Raw genomic sequence first — 17,188 nt, 5'->3', positions numbered from 1 at the left:
AGCCAGGGCTGATTCCTGGCTCTGCCATCAGCCAGCTGTGTGACTTTGGTCAAGTCACCCAGCCTCCCTGAGCCTCGGTTTCCTCATCCATAAAATGGGAATATTTTCAGGGAACCCTGCACAGTGCCTGGTAGGTGCTCAGTCAATAAACAGTAGCCGACACTGACAGTTATGAAGCTGGTGATGACAGAGGGTGAAGCATCAAAGCTAACACTTATGAGCACAACTATGTGCCAAAGCGTGTAGCACAGAACAGCTGCTCCAATAACAAGGCGTGCCTGTCATTGATGTTGAGTAGCTCAGTAGTGTTCAACTCTGTGACCCCAAGGACTGTAGCACGCCAGGCCTCCCTATCCTTCACCATCTCTCAGAGCCTGCCCAAACTCATGTCCACTGAGTCGGTGATGCCATCCAACCATCTCATCCTCTGTCATCCCCTTCTCCTCCCACCTTCAATCTTTCCCAGCATCAGGGTCTTTTCAAATGAGTCAGTTCTTTGCATCAGGTGGCCAAAGTATTGGAGCTTCAGCTTCAGCATCAGTCCTTCCAATGAATATTCAGGATTGATTTCCTTTAGGACTGACTGGTTTGATCTCCTTGCAGTCCAAGGAACTCTCAAGAGTCTTCTCCAGCACCCCCGTTGGGGCTTGTTTACCTGTGTATAAATATAAACACGTGGATTCTCATAACAACCTCTGGCTCACTCTCTCTGTCCCTTGTTTTCCCTCTTTTCGGCCACCCGGTACAGCATGTGGGATCTTATTTCCCCAACCGAGGCTCGAACCCTTGTCCCCTGCAGTGGAAGTGCAGAGTCGTAACCACTGGACCACCAGGGAAGTCTCTCTCTCTGTGTCTTTCTATCTATCTACCTACCTATCTATATTTCTCTATCTAGCTATATCTGTATATCTGTAGAGAGAGAGAAAAAAGGAGACAGGGAGGCAGGGAAGGAGGACTCTAGGGAGGGTAGCTGTGTGTCTGGGCACAAGGTCTGGACTTGGGAGTAAATAAATAGCTCTTTCTATATTTTGAATTTTGAATCATGTGATCATTTTGCCTATTTAAAATCTCATTCAAATTAGACGTATCTGTTTATCATACTGATCATTCTGTCCTCGGGATGACCTGCAAGAGAGACAGAGCTAGGCTCTCGCCCACCTGACAGGCGAGGGCGGTGCCATGACTTGCTCAAGGTCGTTCAGGGAGGGCATGGCTGATCCAGGCCCGGAACCCAGCTCCCTGTTACAGGGCTCTCCTGGGGCCTCGGATGGGCGGCTCGGAGCCTTCAGCTCTGCCGGTTGCTCGGGTTGGTCGTGGGGCGGCGCTCCGTCCCGGGGAGGGGCCTCCCCGGCGGCGGGGGCAGTGTCTTCGCTGGGTCTGGCAGGTCTCACGGGTTCTGTTTGAGAACCTGCCCCGCCGGCCTCAGCTCTGCAGGGGAAGAAGTAAAAATAGCCGGGCCGAGCGGCCAGCCACCGGGCTGCGGGCAGCAAGGCATGCCTTTCCCATGACTTGGGCTCTGCAGAGCAGAGTCCTTCCCCGAGGCTGCTGCGTGCCAGGCCCCAGGGCCCGCGCTGAGTCAGGCCCAGCTGCCCGGGGGCGGGCCACGTCCGGGGCAGCGCCCTGGGGTGGGGCGGGGGCCCGGGAGGGGCCGGCATTGGCCGGGTGCAGTAGACTGTGCAAGAGAGGCCTCTGGCCCAGCCCCGGGGGTGGGGCGGGAAGGCTTCCAGAAGTAGGTCATGTGGGTGAACGCGGGGATTAAGGAGAGGTGTGTGGACTGGGGGCGCGTTCCAGGCAGTGGGAACAGCGCCTGCAAAGGCCAGAAGTGCTCTTAGCCACGAGGTCTAGAGGGTGGGGGGCCTGCTGGGGGTGGGGGGCCCCACGACAGGGGCCAAACGGGACTGTGGGGGTGTGGGGAGTCTCGGGAGGACGTGCAGCCAGGGGAGGAGACGTCAGATCAGCATCTTAGGAAGGCTGTGGGCTCCCGAGTTCAGTGAGGCAGCCTCACAGAGGCTGAGACTCCACCATCCTCCTCCCATCCTTGGTGTACCTGCTCCAGGCACTACAGAGGCCCCTTCTGGTTCCCGGCACCTGCAGCTCTTTAGGCTTCCCAGATGGCACCAGTGGTAAAGAACCCACCTGCCAATGCAGGAGACATAAGAGACAGGGGTTCGACCCCTGGGTCGGGAAGATCCCCTGGAGGAGGGCATGGCAACCCTCTCCAGTGTTCTTGCCTGGAGAATCCCAGGGACAGAGGACCCTGGCGGGCTGCAGTCCATGGGGTCACAAAGAGTCGACACGACTCAGCCACTAACAGTTTCACTTTTCTTTCAGAGGCTTCCTGAATTCCTTGCCTCGTGGCCCCTCCCTCTGTCTTCAAAGCCAGCGGGTCAAGTTCCTCTCACTGACCTACTCTTCTGTGCTCCCTCTTCCACTTTTTAAAGGAAATATTTATTTTTATTTATTTCTTTGGCCGCCGCGGGGTCCTAGCTGCAGCATGCGGAGTCTTCCAGCTGCGTTTCAGCACACGGGATCTTTCTTTGTAGCAATGTGAACGCTTCGTTGTGGCACGTGGGATCTAGTTCCCTGACCAGGGATTGGACCCAGGCCCCCTGCATTGGGAGCTCAGGAGTCTTAAACACAGGACCACCAGGGAAGCCCCCTCCCTCTTGCACTATTTTAGGACTCATGTGACTAGGTTATTGGCCAGATAATCCAGGATAATCTCCCCCTCTCAAGATCCGCACTTTATTCACATCTGCAAAGTTCCTTTTGTCGTGTGACGTAACACACTCGCAGGTTCCTGCAGGGAGCGAGTGGACAGCTTTGGGACCCATTATTCTACTGACCCACCTAGATACTAAGCCGCGTGCACTTAACTCCTGCCCCAAGGGCTGATGGGGGCCCTAAACTAAGAACCCCAAACCTTACTCGTAGGCCCCGGGCCCCTTTCCTCGTACCCCAGCTCTAGTTGGCACTGCTCCCCCTTCTCTGAGAATCTTGGCAGGTCAGCTCCAACAGGCACTGGGCTTAGCTGGCCTCCTCCAAGCCCACACCCCCTGAACAAGGCCTCGCCCACAGCCCTTGGAGTCTCTTAATCTAGGACATCCAAGGTGAAAAGCCAGGCAGAGAATTGGAGTCACACCTGGGATGAGAAAAGGGCTCAGGGTTGGTCACAGCCAGCTGTTGTGTGCCCGACTCTTTTGCAGCCCCATGGTCTGTAGCCCTCGGGGCTCCTCTGCCCATGGGATTCTCCAGGCAAGAGTACTGGAGTGGGTTGCCATGTCCTCCTCCAGGGGGTCTTCCTGACCGAAGGCTTGAACCCATGTCCCCTGAATTGCCGGTGGATTCTTTCCCACTGCCAGAGCTAGGTTCAAGTCCTGCTTCAAGTCAAGTGGCCTTGGGAGGGTGGCTGGTCCTCAGGGCAGAGGAGGAGAGGTCTCAAGGGGCCACTAGGCAGGTCAGAGAGTGGGAGTGCCCGGGGCGCAGCGGGCTCTCGGAAAGCAAGAGCCTAGTCAGGGACCAGGTGGTTCTAGCCCTAGGTGGTTACCATCCCCTCCACAGGAAATAGCGATGATAAACAAACAGCTGCTTCGCTACCAGCCTGAACTGCCAATCCGATTAGGGGGCTGAGGAAGTGTGTTAGTTTTCCTGGATGCCAAGAACCAGCTGATTTCTTCAAGGCTGGTGAAACTGACAATTATCCCAGAACAGGTCGGAAGGTAGCTGAAATATTGGGCTGACCCAGGAGAAGGAAAGGGCTTTTCAGAGGACCCACAAGCACCTTTGCTGTCGAAGTGGGCCCTGTGCCAGTCAGCAGAGTAATCAGGCCGGATGGTATTGAGGGAGAAATCCCAAACCTCTTCAAAATGCTGTATGAAGCCCCCGATGGGAAGGATGTCTGACTGTACATCAGCTTTCCCCTTCAGGTGAGTCTCCCCTGGAAACATGTGTATTCTTCCTCCCATTTGACAGTGGAAATAAAGTTAGATGATGGAGTCTTATGTTTCTTGGCATTAAATTAATGTGCTATTCCCTAAGAATATTGTTAGATATTCCCCTTGATGATGTCAACTAGATGGAATGTAGTTTTTAGTGTTTTGTTCAAAGGAGATGTGTGAAATAGGAGTTTCTACAGAAGTGTGTTTTTTTGTTGTTTTGCTTTTCAAAAGTTGAGGGACTTCCTGGTGATCCAGTGGCTAAGACCCTGCATTTCCAACACAGGGGGGAGGGTTCAATCCCTCATCGGGGAATTAAGATCCCACATGCCACATGGAGTAGCAAAAAATTTCTTTTTAATTTTAAATTAAAAAAAAAAAAGTTGGGTTAAAGGAGTATCTTAGTATCTTCTGCTTCTGTTAGGTCCATACTATTTCTACTCTCAGGAAGATCTGGGTGTGCTTCTGCCAACTACACTGTCCGCAGAGACCTCTGGTGCTTCTCTCCATCTTCCTTCCCAGGACTGAACCCCTCGGTGACTGGCTCCCCGCCACCAGGAATGCTTGGGATGAGCCAGGGAGTCAGCAGCCAGGGGTGGTAAGGATGGTTCCCTGTGAATTGGTGAACACGCTGCCCTCGGCACCGTGGACGGGAAAAACCTAGTCACTTGGGAGAACATGTAATTGACAGATACTGGACTTTGGAGCCTGTGACTTACTGTCTCAGTTCGGCCACTTCCTTGCTGCGACCTTGGGCAAGGTCACTGCTTCTCCCTGCTTCGGTAAAATGGGATAACAAGGGCACCTGCCTCACAGGGCTGTAAGAATTTGATGAGTCAGCACACATAAAGTCCAGAAGGGCACCGGGCAGGCAGAGAGTGCTCGGCAAATGCAAGCATTTTTACCCCATTTATGAGACCTCCGTGGCTTATTAAGCAAATGTCGAGGAAATTAATTCATCTAAAATATCAGGACAGGGACACCATTTTCCAAATGAGGAAAGAGGCTTAAAAAGAAGTGAACCACTATTCATAGCAGCCTAAAGTGGGGAGCAACCCAAGGGCCCACTGAGTTGTTTGCTGTTCAGTTGCTCAGTTGTGTCTGACTCTTTGCAGCCCCATGGACTGCAGCACGCCAGGCTTCCCTGTCCTTCACTATCTCCCAGAATTTGCTCAAACTCATGTCCATTGAGTTGGTGATGCCATCCAATCATCTCATCCTCTGTTGTCCCCTTCTCCTCCTGCCTTCAATCTTTCCCAGCATCAAGGTCTTTTCCAATGAATCAGTTCTTCACATCAGGTGGCCAAAATATTGGAGCTTCAGCTTCAGCATCAGTCCTTCCAATGAATATTCAGGGTTGATTTCCTTTAGGATGGACTGGTTGGATCTCCTTGCAGTCCAAAGGACTCTCAAGGATCTTCTCTAACACCACATTTTGAAAGCATCGATTATTCAGCTGTCAGCCTTCTTTATGGTCCAGCTCTCACATCTGTACATGACCACTGAAAAAACCACAGCTTTGACTGTATGACCTTTGTCAGCAAAATGATGTCTTTGTTTTTTAATATGCACTCTAGATTTGTCATAACTTTCCTGCCAAGGAGAACCCCATCAACAGTCCATTGAGGATGAACGGATAAACAAAGTGGATCTGTACAATGGAATCCTACGGAACCTTAAAAAGGAGGGAAATTCTGACGCTGGCTCCATGGATGGAACTTGAGGCCATTTTGCTAACTGAAATAATCCAGCGCCCAAAAGAGAAACTCTCTATGATTTCACTTCCACGAGGTCCCTAGAGTAGTCACCCTCATAGAAACAGAAAGTGGGCTGGTTGCCAAAGGCTCAGGGGCCAGGGGTGGGGGATGCAAGTTATTGTTGCATACAGTTTCGGTTTTGCAAGGTGAAGATTATGGAGATGGTTGGTGGTGAAGGTTGCACAACATTATGAATGTATTTAATACCATCGAACTGTATATTTAGAAATGGTTAAGACAATATAATTTATGTTATGTGTATTTTACTACAGTTAAAAATATTTTTAAAACTGTAGCTCGCCTGACTCCTCTATCCAAGGGGTTTTTCTGGCACAAATACTGGAGCAGGTTGCCATTCCCTCTTCCAGAGGACCTCCCCGACCCAGGGATGGAACCCAGGTCTCCCATATTACACACAGATTCTTTACCATTTGAGCGTCCAGAATTTTTTTAAAGAAAAGAAAAAGAAATGACCCAACTTGCCCAGGTCCCTCCCTCTTCTGAGAAGTGTGAGACGCAGGGTTTGGACTCAGGACAGAGTGACCCGCCTCCCCAGCCAGTGGCTCCCCAAGACAAACCTCCCTGCCGAAAGTCTGTCAGTGGGTACAATTCAGGGGAAGAGGGTAGTGCCCAGACGGACTGCTGGATATGTTACTGAGGAAAGATATGAAAAAGGCGACTTGGGAGGGAGGAGCCGTCTGGGGGCGTGCTATCAGGAGGGTGGGGTGTCAGGCAAGTTTTGCGTGAGCTTGGGCACACCACTCACCCCCTCTGCGCTCCTGGGTTAGGTCAGAGGGCATCCGGATGTTTCCAGCTCTAAGGTCTAGGGTCTAGGGATGAGACACCCAGGGACATACTGACAGATCCAGCAGACCTGAGTGCCCACCCCCCAACCTGAAGGTCCCTGCTGGGTGCCGGACCTTCTCCCCTGGAAGAATCACTGCCGTCTCCTCTGAGCACCTACCATGCATTAATATCAAGCTTCATTCTGGGCCAGGTCCCTGCCCTGGGACTGATGTCCTATTGGGGAGGACAGGCGCTAGATAACCAAATAAGCAGAAATCGAGTCTATGAACAATAGAGGTGAATGAGACGGCAGGGAGTCTTCATTGGCGGGGCCAGCAGAGCTGCTGGGGAGGGAAGCGGCCCTCCCCGGGGCCCCACGGAGGCGCTCAGGAGGAGGGGGCATTTGGACCCCCGACTTTGAACCTGGTTCCATAAGCCCACACTGAGCACGGACCATGCCAGCCAACCAGACGCACGAGAGATAAAAGAAGTCGGGGGCCCAGTCTTGCGGGCAGACAGACATGGCAGCAAACAGTGCCGCAGAACTACCGGGCGGGAACGGGGGAGGCGGCGGACCGTCTGATGGGAGATCTTCCTGGGCAAACAGACACGTGACCTGAGCTTTGGAGGATGGATGTGTTCATCAGAGCTGAGAAGTGCCCTCCCCCAGGCTTGGGGTCAGGACAGGCAGGGCCGATGGACCTCCTACCACTGAGGTCTCCCAGGCTGAGCGGAAGGGGCCTCGGGGATCTGCCGCCCAGCTTAACTTGCCCACGTGGGAAGCAGAGGCTCCGAGACGCAGAGCCCCCTGCCGCTGGCGGCTTGCTCTGCGGCAGGCTCCGTGCCAAGCACCTTACCTGACGTGTCTTCTCACCTCAGGTCACCACTTTCTGGAAGATGCCAGCTTCTGCTAAGGGCACTTAAGCATTGTCATTAGACTGTGACATAATTATGGCACACAAACCATAATATCGTATCCATTTTAATAGGCATCAATTACACCTGTTTCCCCTGTAAACACCATAGTATCATGGTCTGTGAGGAACAACTCTGTCTCTTAGGAATGACCCGAACTGGACTGTAAATCTTTGGCATCCTCTGATCTTTATATATTCATTCAACTGGTATTTATTTTGAGCACCTGCTGTGTGTGAGGCCCTTTGCTAGGGGCTGGGAATGCAGCTGTGCTCAACATAGACAGAGCCCTGGGGACTTCCCTGGAGGTAGCGTGGTAAGGGATCCATGCGGACCCTGCAGGGGCACGGGTTCAATCCCCGGTCGGGGAACTAAGATCCCCGCGAGCCAGCCAAAAATTAAAAAAAAAAAAAGGAGAGACACACGTATCCATATGCAGGAAAGCAGGTATGATTAGCGCTGTGAAGAACAAAACCAGACAACACGCCCAGAAAGACAAGGGGCTGTGCTATTTCGTGACCATGAAGGATTTTTAGGGCCATAGTGTAGTCGGTTCAATGGTGCTCCCCAAAGATATGTCCATCTAGAACCTGTGAATACGACCGTATTTGGGAAAAGGGTCTTTGCCAATGGAATTAAATTAGTAATACAAATCTCCACATGAGTTCATCCTGGTTTATCCAGGTGAGCCCTAAAGCTGTTGACAAGTGTCCTTTTAAGAAGAAGAGAAGACAGAGAAGGCCGTGTGAAGACCCCATGTGACCACAAAGGCAGAGATTGGAGCGATGTGGCCACAGGCCAAGGGATGCCTGGCGGCCCAGAAGCTGGAAGAGACAAGGCACTTGTCCTCAGAGGCCTCGGAGGGGGCGTGGCCCTGATGACACCTTGACTTTGGACTTCTGGCTTCTGGAACTGTGGGAGAACCAATTCCTATTGTTTAAAGCCACCCAGTCTGTGACCATTTGTCACAGAAGCCTCAGGAAATAAACACACATCATTTCTTTTTTTTTTTTCCTTAAAAGTTTTTTTCCTCTATTGAACTGTAGTTTATTTATAAAGTTGTGTTAGTTTCAGGTGTACAACAAAGTGATTCAGCTATATATACTTGTGTGTGTGCGTATGTTCTTGATGTAATTAATTCTCTTTTTTTAACCTTTTATTTTATATTGGCGTTTAGCTGATGAACCACGTTGTGATACCTTCAGGTGAACAAAGGAACATGTATATACATGGATATACATGTATCCATTCTCCCCCAAACTCCCCTCCCATCCAGGCGATGACACTGGGCAGAGTTCCCTGTGCTATATATAGCAGGACCTTGTTGGTCATCCATTTCAAAGACAGCAGAGGGACACACATAATTTCTGACTGAGGCTCTAAAGCAGTGAAGAAGTAATCGTGCAAGTGTGTGGAAGAAAAGCATAACAGGTCAAAGGAACAGCAAGTGCAAAGGCCCTGAGGCTGACTGTGCAGAATCAGGGAACAGCAAAAAGCCGATATGGCTACAGCAGGGGGCTGTAGGGGCAGCGGGGGCCGTGAGAGCAGGTCAGAAGCGGCCTGGGGGGTGAGGGCCTGGTGGGGAAAGGACTGAGATTTACTCTGTGTGACGTGAGAAGCTGCTGGGGAGTTCGGGGTAGGAGGGGTAACATGAGCTGACGTGATTTGTAATCAGCTCACTCTGGCAGCTGAGATGAGGGGACACTGAAGGAAAGGGGCCGTGGACACCCCTTGATGCGAGCTCTGAATCAAATACAACTCCAAAAGCATTGTCAAGGCCTTATGGTTTACGGAAGGTTTGATGGGAAAACAGAAGGGCAGTTACGCGGCACAGCGCCCAGCAATGCTGTCTACCTTCCTCCTTATACGTCTCAATTCCTTTCTGAGCTTCCCTTACAAACTACTGGATCTCCCTCACTCCAAAGTCTCTTACGGCCAAACAAAGCCTCCTGCAAACCCCCGGGGAAATGACTCCAGCCTTCCCAATTATCATTGTCAACATTATCTGCTTATGGTTCAGATGGGGAGCCAGACTGTGAGCAAGCAGTTAGGTAGATTATCCGTCTCCCTCCAAACTCACAACACTCTAGAAAGTGGAAACAACAACCCTCATACCTATTTTACAGATGAGAAAGCTAAGGCTCAGAGAGGGGCAGGGACAAAGAGAGGAGTCAGTCCTTTGAACCTGGGCAAGAGTGTCAATTTAGCTTCAACTGGACAGAGGTGGGGAAGCGTCAATACGTATTTGCACAGGCATGAACTGGCAAAGGCATCCACCCGCCACCCTTCTCACTGAGTTTTCAAGGCAGCCTTGGAAGTGACCAGGTGCGACCAGGAGACTCAACACTGACCTCTCTGGTGTCAGAAGTTTCCAGGCCTCTGGCTATATCCCAGTTGATTGGGACTCAGGCCTCCAGACTCCAGATGTAACCACCACCCTCTCTGCCTCCTCCCCAGGCTATAGCTTAATTGATGCTCTCTTTAGCCAGTCTTCAATCCTATTGTCCCAAATTTGCAGGATTGAAGGAGTCCTTGGAGCTCATTCTCACCAGACCCCATACCAAGTGCTTCGGTAGCTCCTCCTGTGGGATCTCAGCTGAGTGATCAGACCACACACAGATACTCCACTTAGAAGTTTCTCACCAATCCTCAGAAGGTCAGTCCCATCTTGGGACACCCATGCTGCTTTTTTCTGTGTTTTGTTTTTTTGGCTGTGCTGGGTCTGAGGTGCAGCAGGCAGGATCTTTGGCTGTGGCATGCAGGATCTAGTTCCCTGACCAGTGATCAAACCCGGGCCCCCTGCATTAGGAGCGTGGAGTTTTAGCCGCTGGATCACCAGGGAAGTCCCCCATGGCTATTTAAAGTGAACGGAACGCCAGGAGGGGGAAGATGGGTTATGATGCTTGGTCCAGTCACCTGGGACCAGTCACTTTGTCTTTCTGAGCCTCAGTGTCCTCACCTGTAAAATGGGGCTTTTGTGGGGCAGTGGGAGAGACTGAAAGGAAACAGTACAGGCGAAAGGTCTGTGCACAGAACGTGCACAGAGTAGGTGCTCAGTAAAAGCCTCCATCGCCAACAGTCCAAATGTGTGCAGCCTTCCTGGAGGTACTTCCAGGCGCAGCAGGCGTTCTGACTGCTCATTCTCTGCACCCCGCACGTGTTATTAAGCCTCGCTTACAGAAGAGGAAACTGAGGCTCAGCGGTCACCCAGACAGCATTGGCCGCAGTGTGGCCCTTGGCATGATACACACTTGCCACTTGACAGGAGTCTGAGATACGGATAGAAGTCAAGGGCAGAGGATCACTGAGAGGAAGCTTGTCTTTCTCTTTCAGAGGTTCTAGGAACACACCCTCCACAGACAGCTCTGCAAGGGAGGAGGCAGGAGCCCCAGGAAGGGACGTAACTCACCCAGGATCACCAGCAGGTGAGGCCCGGACGCCTGGCTCTTTCTCCCAACACACAGCTCCGAATGGTGGCCCTGTCTTGGGGGCATTTTTGAACTGATACTTGAACTGGCATCTGGGAGATTGGAAACTCCTCACAAACCCAAGCACCAGTCTTTCTCTGCTTTAAACCAACCATAGCATGAAGCATTTAATACGCGCTCAATCTGAACGTGTTGAAAAGATGAATGACTTATTCCATAGCACACTCATCATAGAGTCATGACTCCCATTTGCACTGTGAATAAATTCCAAACTCTTTGCCATAGCTTACAAGGCCACGTTTGACCTGCACTTCCTTCACACACACACACACACACACACACACCCATCTCCAGTGTCTTCTGGAATCCTCCAGCCATGCCAAACTGCTTTCACTTTCTCAGTGCACTATGACCTGCCTTGCATCATGACCTTTGTATTTGCTATTTCTCTTCTGGGAATGTTCCCTTCAACCTACCTTCCCATACTGATCACAAAGACCTGGGTCCTCTTCATTTTCCAAACCTCAAGCTATATATCACTTCCTCATAGAAGCCTTTTGCTGACAAAGGCTAAGTAGGTTCCCCATGTTGGTCTCTTCTTGTCACATTTATCATGTTGTTGTTGTTTAGTCGCTCAGTTGTGTCCAACTCTTTGCGACTCATGGACTGCAGCACGCCAGGCTTCCCTGTCCTTCACCATCTCCCGGAGTTTGCTCAAACTCATGTCCATTGAGTTGGTGATGCTATCTAATCATCTCATCCTCTGTTGCCCCCTTCTCCTCCTCAATCTTTCCAGCATCAGTGTCTTTTCCAGTGAGTCAGCTCTTCACATCAGTGGCCAAAGTATTGGAGCTTTGGCTTCAGCATCAGTCCTTCCAATGAATATTCAGGATTGATTTCCTTTAGGACTGACTGGTTTGATCTCCTTGCAGTTCAAGGGACTCTCAAGAGTCTTCTCCAGCACCACAGTTTGAAGGCATCAGTTCTTCAGCTGTCAGCTTTTTCTATTGTCCAGGTTAGTAATGATATATTTATGTATTTTTTTTTTATAGTTGGTTGATCTCTATCCTTAGATTGTAGGCTTCATGGAACCAAGCTCGCTTTACCTACCAGTGCCTACCATCAATGCCTGCCAAGTTTGTTGACTCAGTGGACAGAGAGATGAAAGGGAAGAGAACTAGATTTGGGTTGATAGGGACCTGCTATTTCCTGGTCCTGAACCTGAACCAGCAGACCAGTAAACTTGTGAGAATTACTTCAATTCCCTGAGCCTCAGTTTCCCCATCTTTAAAACAAAGATAATAATAGTTCCTCCTTTCTTACGAGAATTAAATGAGATAGTGTGTGTAATGGGCTTCCCAGGTGGCACAGCGGTAGAGAATCTGCCTGCAACGCAGGAGCCACAGGAGATGTGGGTTCCATCCCTGGGTCGGGAAGATCCCTGGAAGAAGGAAATGGCAACTCACTCCAGTATTCTTGCCTGGAAAATCCCATGGACAGAGGAGCCTGGTGGGCTACAGTCCACGGGGTCGCAAACAGTCAGACACCCCTGAGCATGCACACATGCCCAGTGTGAGTAATACACTAATCCATGTTACGGGTTGAAGTGTGTTCCCTAAAAAAGATAGATTGAGATCCTTATTCTCAGCCCCTCAGTGACCTGATTTGGAAGTAGTCTTTGCAGATATATTTAGTAAAGAGGAGCTCACACTGCAGCAGGCTGGGGCCCTACTCTAATATGATTGGCATCCTTATAAGAAGAGAGAGATGTGGAGAAGATGGCCACGTGATGTCCAAAGCAGAGACTGGATTGATGGGTCTGCAAGCCATGGAACACCAAGGATGGCTGGATAACGACAGCGGCTGGAGGAGGCAAGAGAGGATTCTCCCCCAGGGCCTTTGAAAGGACACGGCCCTGCAACACCTCGCTTTCAGACTTCCAGCTTCCACTGCTGCAAGACAATAGATTTCTGCTGTACTTTCTACAGCAGCGCTAGGAGATGGATACAGTAGGCGCTCACCCAGTGCCAGGTCAACATGCCTTCCTCCTTTCTCACTCTGTCATGTTCTGTTACGTACATGGAGTCCCAGGGAGAGGGTGCAGTCCTCAAAGCGTCTTAGTGTCTGATCCTCGTCGCGCGGCTCTGACCCGAGAGTCAGGAAGTGGGGGTCAAGCACGTCAGTGCCCTCGTAGGGGCCCTGTGCCCTGAGGGCGGGGAGGTCAAGGGCCCATGTCCTGTCGGGCTTGCCTGGCTGGGAACCACCTCCCCATTGTGCACCGACAATAATGGTGCAGAGCTGGGCCAGCCCAAGACCTGGAGGTCAACGGAGAAAATTTGGATTTGCACAGACTTCCCAGGGTGGGACCTGCTCTTCTGAACAGCATCCTCTCTTATGCCTTCCCAGCTTCTCCCCTGGTACAGCAGCTGGGGAGCCCCTCTGATGAGATGATTGTCTTCCTGCTCACCTGCTCCAAGCTCTTAAATATCACCTGGATGGAGCATCCTCTCCTATATAAGACCTGGTTGCTGACAAGGTGCTGGTAGGCTATACTCACAGTTTAATTGCTATTTAGTCGCTAAGTCGTGTCTGACTCTTTGCAACCCCACAGCCTGTAGCCCGCCAGGCTCCTCTGCCCATGGAATCTTCCAGGCAAGAATACTGGAGTGGGTGGCTAATTTCCTTCTCCAGGGGAGCTTCCTGACACAGGGATCCAACCCAGGTCTCCTGCATTGCAGGCGGATTCCTAACTGCTGAGCTAATCCCTTGATTAAGACTCACCCCAAGCCCTTTGCATCTCAGTTGCCCAGATGCAGGGTCCTGCTGAGCACGGAAGAGCAAACCGGTGCAGAGGAAGCCCCCATTATTAATAACAGTAAACTGTCGGTGCTGGGCCCGGGAGTGCGGTCAGTGTCCAGCCTCCAGGCTCCTGGAGAGAGACATCAGCCTTTCTTTCCACCCAGACTCACAAGGCGGGGGACTGCCCAATCTCAGGAGGGGCTTCACATCCCGGGCAGCCCCATCAAGAGACTGGTGCTTGCTCCAAGAGGGTGCTTCTATTTTCGAGGTTTGAAAGCCAGCTCAGCGAGAGAAAGTAACTCGCTCAAGGTTGCATCGCGGCCAAACGGCAGCACTGGACCTCCACTCTGGTCTGCTGGACCTCAGAGCCAGATGCAAGGTCATTGCCAGAGCAAATTTAATAGAACCGTGATTGGCGGGGGGAAGAGGCGCTGGTTGAGTGGGGAAGGCGATGAGTCAGCCGCTGGGGACACACTGGGGTGGGGGCCCCACCAGCAAGGCGACAAGTTCAGGGTGCAAGTCTGAGGCCTCGGGCAGAGATCAGGGTGAGGAGGGAGACACAGGAGTCCTTCATCTCCATAAAACTGCCCCAGGGGTGTGCTGAGTGATGGGGTGAAGTGGTAGATGGGGCGGGGTGGGGGGAGCAGAGAAAGAAGAGGTCAGAGCTGGGACAGGCTGGCAGGAAGTAAAAGGGCCAGCGTGGAGAGAGTGTTTCCTGTGCTCCGGGCACTATCCTGACCCTCTCCATGGATTCGAGCATCCCCCACACAACAGCCCTCTCAACTGGGTATTTTATTACGAGACCATCTTACAGACGAGCAAATTGGTGAGGCTAAACAGCTGATGAATGTCAGAAAACTCCACTAAGCGGTGGAGCACGGCTTCAACCCAGGGGGCTTAACCATCGTGCTCCCCGACATCCACCCTGGACAGTCCCTGGTGCCGCTGCTGAGGTTCCCAGTGGATAGGGGCGGAGGGGTAGGAATGAGGGAAAAGCCAGCAGCCCTCGGGACAAATTTGCAAGCATAATGGCAGGCCTCGACATTTGTACGGTATCTTAGAGTCCGCAGAGGACAGCACACCGCGGATTCTGTTTGGCTTTGAACACAACTAACAGCTGAGCGAGGCAGGTCCATGACCCGTCCATCTTCTCACGGAAATGGAAGCCCAGCGAAGGCCAGGGGGCTCCTCAAGGTCATACCGGGAGGCTGCGTCAGAGGCTTAATCTGAACTCTCCAGACGCTGGAAGGGTGTCTGCCACCCCTAAGAGGAAAGCAGGGCCACTGAGAGGAGGGGTGGCTGGTCAGGAGGGGCTGTAGGCCCCGTGGGTCTCCTTGACTGACAGTGTCCGAGCTGAGAATCTTATAGGAGGGGAAGGGACCCAAGGGGCAGTCCCCGGGGAGCTTCTCTGGTCAGAGATCATATTCAGTCAAAAGCTGACTCTGGGGACTTCCCTAGTGGTCCAGTGGCTAAGACCCTGCACTCCCAATGCAGGAGGCCCCGGGTTCAATCCCTCGGCAGGGAACTAGACCCTGGATGTCCCAACTGAGAAATTAAATTTTGAAAAGTAAATAAACTCTGGCTTGGGGTGGACTCGCAGGACAGAGTGAAGCACGAGGCAGAGAGCAGGCTACAAGCAAATTCCGGTGCTCACCACACCGCAGCAGCGTGGCCTGCGGCCACCTAACCCCTCACAGCCCCGTCTCTAACTGCACCTTCCTCTGCCGCTGGGGTGGGGGTCAGGATGGTGTGAGGCAGGCACCTGATACACGGCCGGGGGCGGGGAGGCGTGTCAGCGAAGGGACTGCTCGTGTCAGGGCTGGACCCAGCTGAAGTGTGTACACATTCCTTCATTTATAAAACCAGGCTTTATTTCCCAGAGCAATTGAAGCTTCAGAGCAAAACTGAGTGGAAGGACAGAAATTTCCCATACAGCTCCGGCCACTCCTCCCCAGCCTCCTGCTTTCATCAAAGGGTAACTTCGTTCAAATTTTGTTTACAAAAGTGAAAGTTGCTCAGTCGTGTCTGGCTCTTTGCAACCCCGTGGATTATACAGCCCATAGCATTCTCCAGGCCAGAATACTGGAGTGGGTAGCCTTTCCCTTCTCCAGGGGATCTGCCCAACCCAGGGATTAAACCCAGGTCTCCCACATGGCAGGCAGATTCTTTACCAGCTGAGCCACCAGGCAAGCCCAAGAATACTGGAGTGGGTAGCCTGTCCCTTCTTCAGCGGATCTTCCCAACCCAGGAATTGAACCCAGGTCTCCCGTGTTGCAGGCAGATTCTTTACCAGCTGAGCCACCAGGGAAGCCCTTGTTTCCAAAGTTCACAGAAAAAAAGTTAAAAAAAAAAAGGAGACTTTTGAAACCTTCCTGCGTAAGTCCCCTGGGAAGGGGAAACTGAGGCCCAGAGCGGGGGATTACACACACAAGGTCACAGAGCAGAGGAGGGCTGGCCCCTGCTCTCAGTCCATCAACGTGGGGTGGCAGAGCATCGCCAAGTACTCTGGGCTCAGCCTGGTCCCACGCAGGCACCGGGCTGCAGAAACGCCGCCCCAGCTGGCATCCGCGGGAATCCTTGCTGGCATCCTGAACATCCAAGTCAGAGGGCACTTGGAGTTGTCACATTCCACTCTCGCTGCCTTGTCCTCACACAGGGGTCACAGAGCCCAGGCAGGTGGTTCTGAGGCTGGCGAAATGAATGATGGCAGCCAGACACAGAGGCCTGCAGTGGGACCCGTCCGTCTCCACACCAACTGTGCGTTAATGCCAGAGTCCTTGGGCCCCCTCTGCACTCCCTGGGGACCTCAGCCCACAAGAGCGGAGAAGCCATGGTAATCCCCAGTCTGTCCAGGCTGATTTCTACCCAGGAATGTCCAGGGCGGGCTGGCACATGAAAATGTGGCTTCGTGCTTGGGAACACCGTTCCCGACCGCGCCCAGGAACACAGGGCTGTTTTCTCACGTATGTCCGCTTGGACCACATTAGAGATGATCGTTCAGTCCTTCATCTACAAACCTGGAGAGCTGGTGGCGTGTCAGTGAGCACCACGGACAACCTGACTGCTCTCCGAGGATACGGGTCTTGGGTGGAAAGGAGGCTGAGTTAAGGAGTGAACACACATACAACCAAGATAGTTTCAGATACTGATGAGCGCTGTGAAGAAAAACCCAAATGCAACAGGATGGTGGCATCGTGCCTGGGAAGCTGGGTTCTCTAAAGTGGGGAACAGGGAAGGTGTTTCTGAGCAGGTGAGCCTTGAACAGGAGGAGAGAGGAGGGTTTTTTGATGATGAATCAGCAAGTATAAAGGCCTAGGTGACATTGTAGCTGAGCCTTGAGCAAGGAGGAGCCAGCTGTGCAAACATCTGGGAAGACAGGGTTCTGTGACAAGGAATCAGCAAGTGGTAAGGTCCGAGGCTGGAGTCACCCAAGTCTTCTAGGGCCTTTATTAAAACCAATGATCTGAAGGCAAGGGGGCACTTGTGTTAAGGAAACAAAGTAAACAAGATGCTTTCATTCGCTCACCTGTAATCTTCCCCCACCACCTCAAAATCATACTCAGTCCTA

The sequence above is a fragment of the Odocoileus virginianus genome, unplaced genomic scaffold (assembly GCF_023699985.2).
Source record: "Odocoileus virginianus isolate 20LAN1187 ecotype Illinois unplaced genomic scaffold, Ovbor_1.2 Unplaced_Scaffold_5, whole genome shotgun sequence".
NCBI lineage: Eukaryota > Metazoa > Chordata > Mammalia > Artiodactyla > Cervidae > Odocoileus > Odocoileus virginianus.
The sequence above is the reverse complement of the archived record's forward strand: the minus strand, read 5'-3'. Positions refer to the sequence as shown.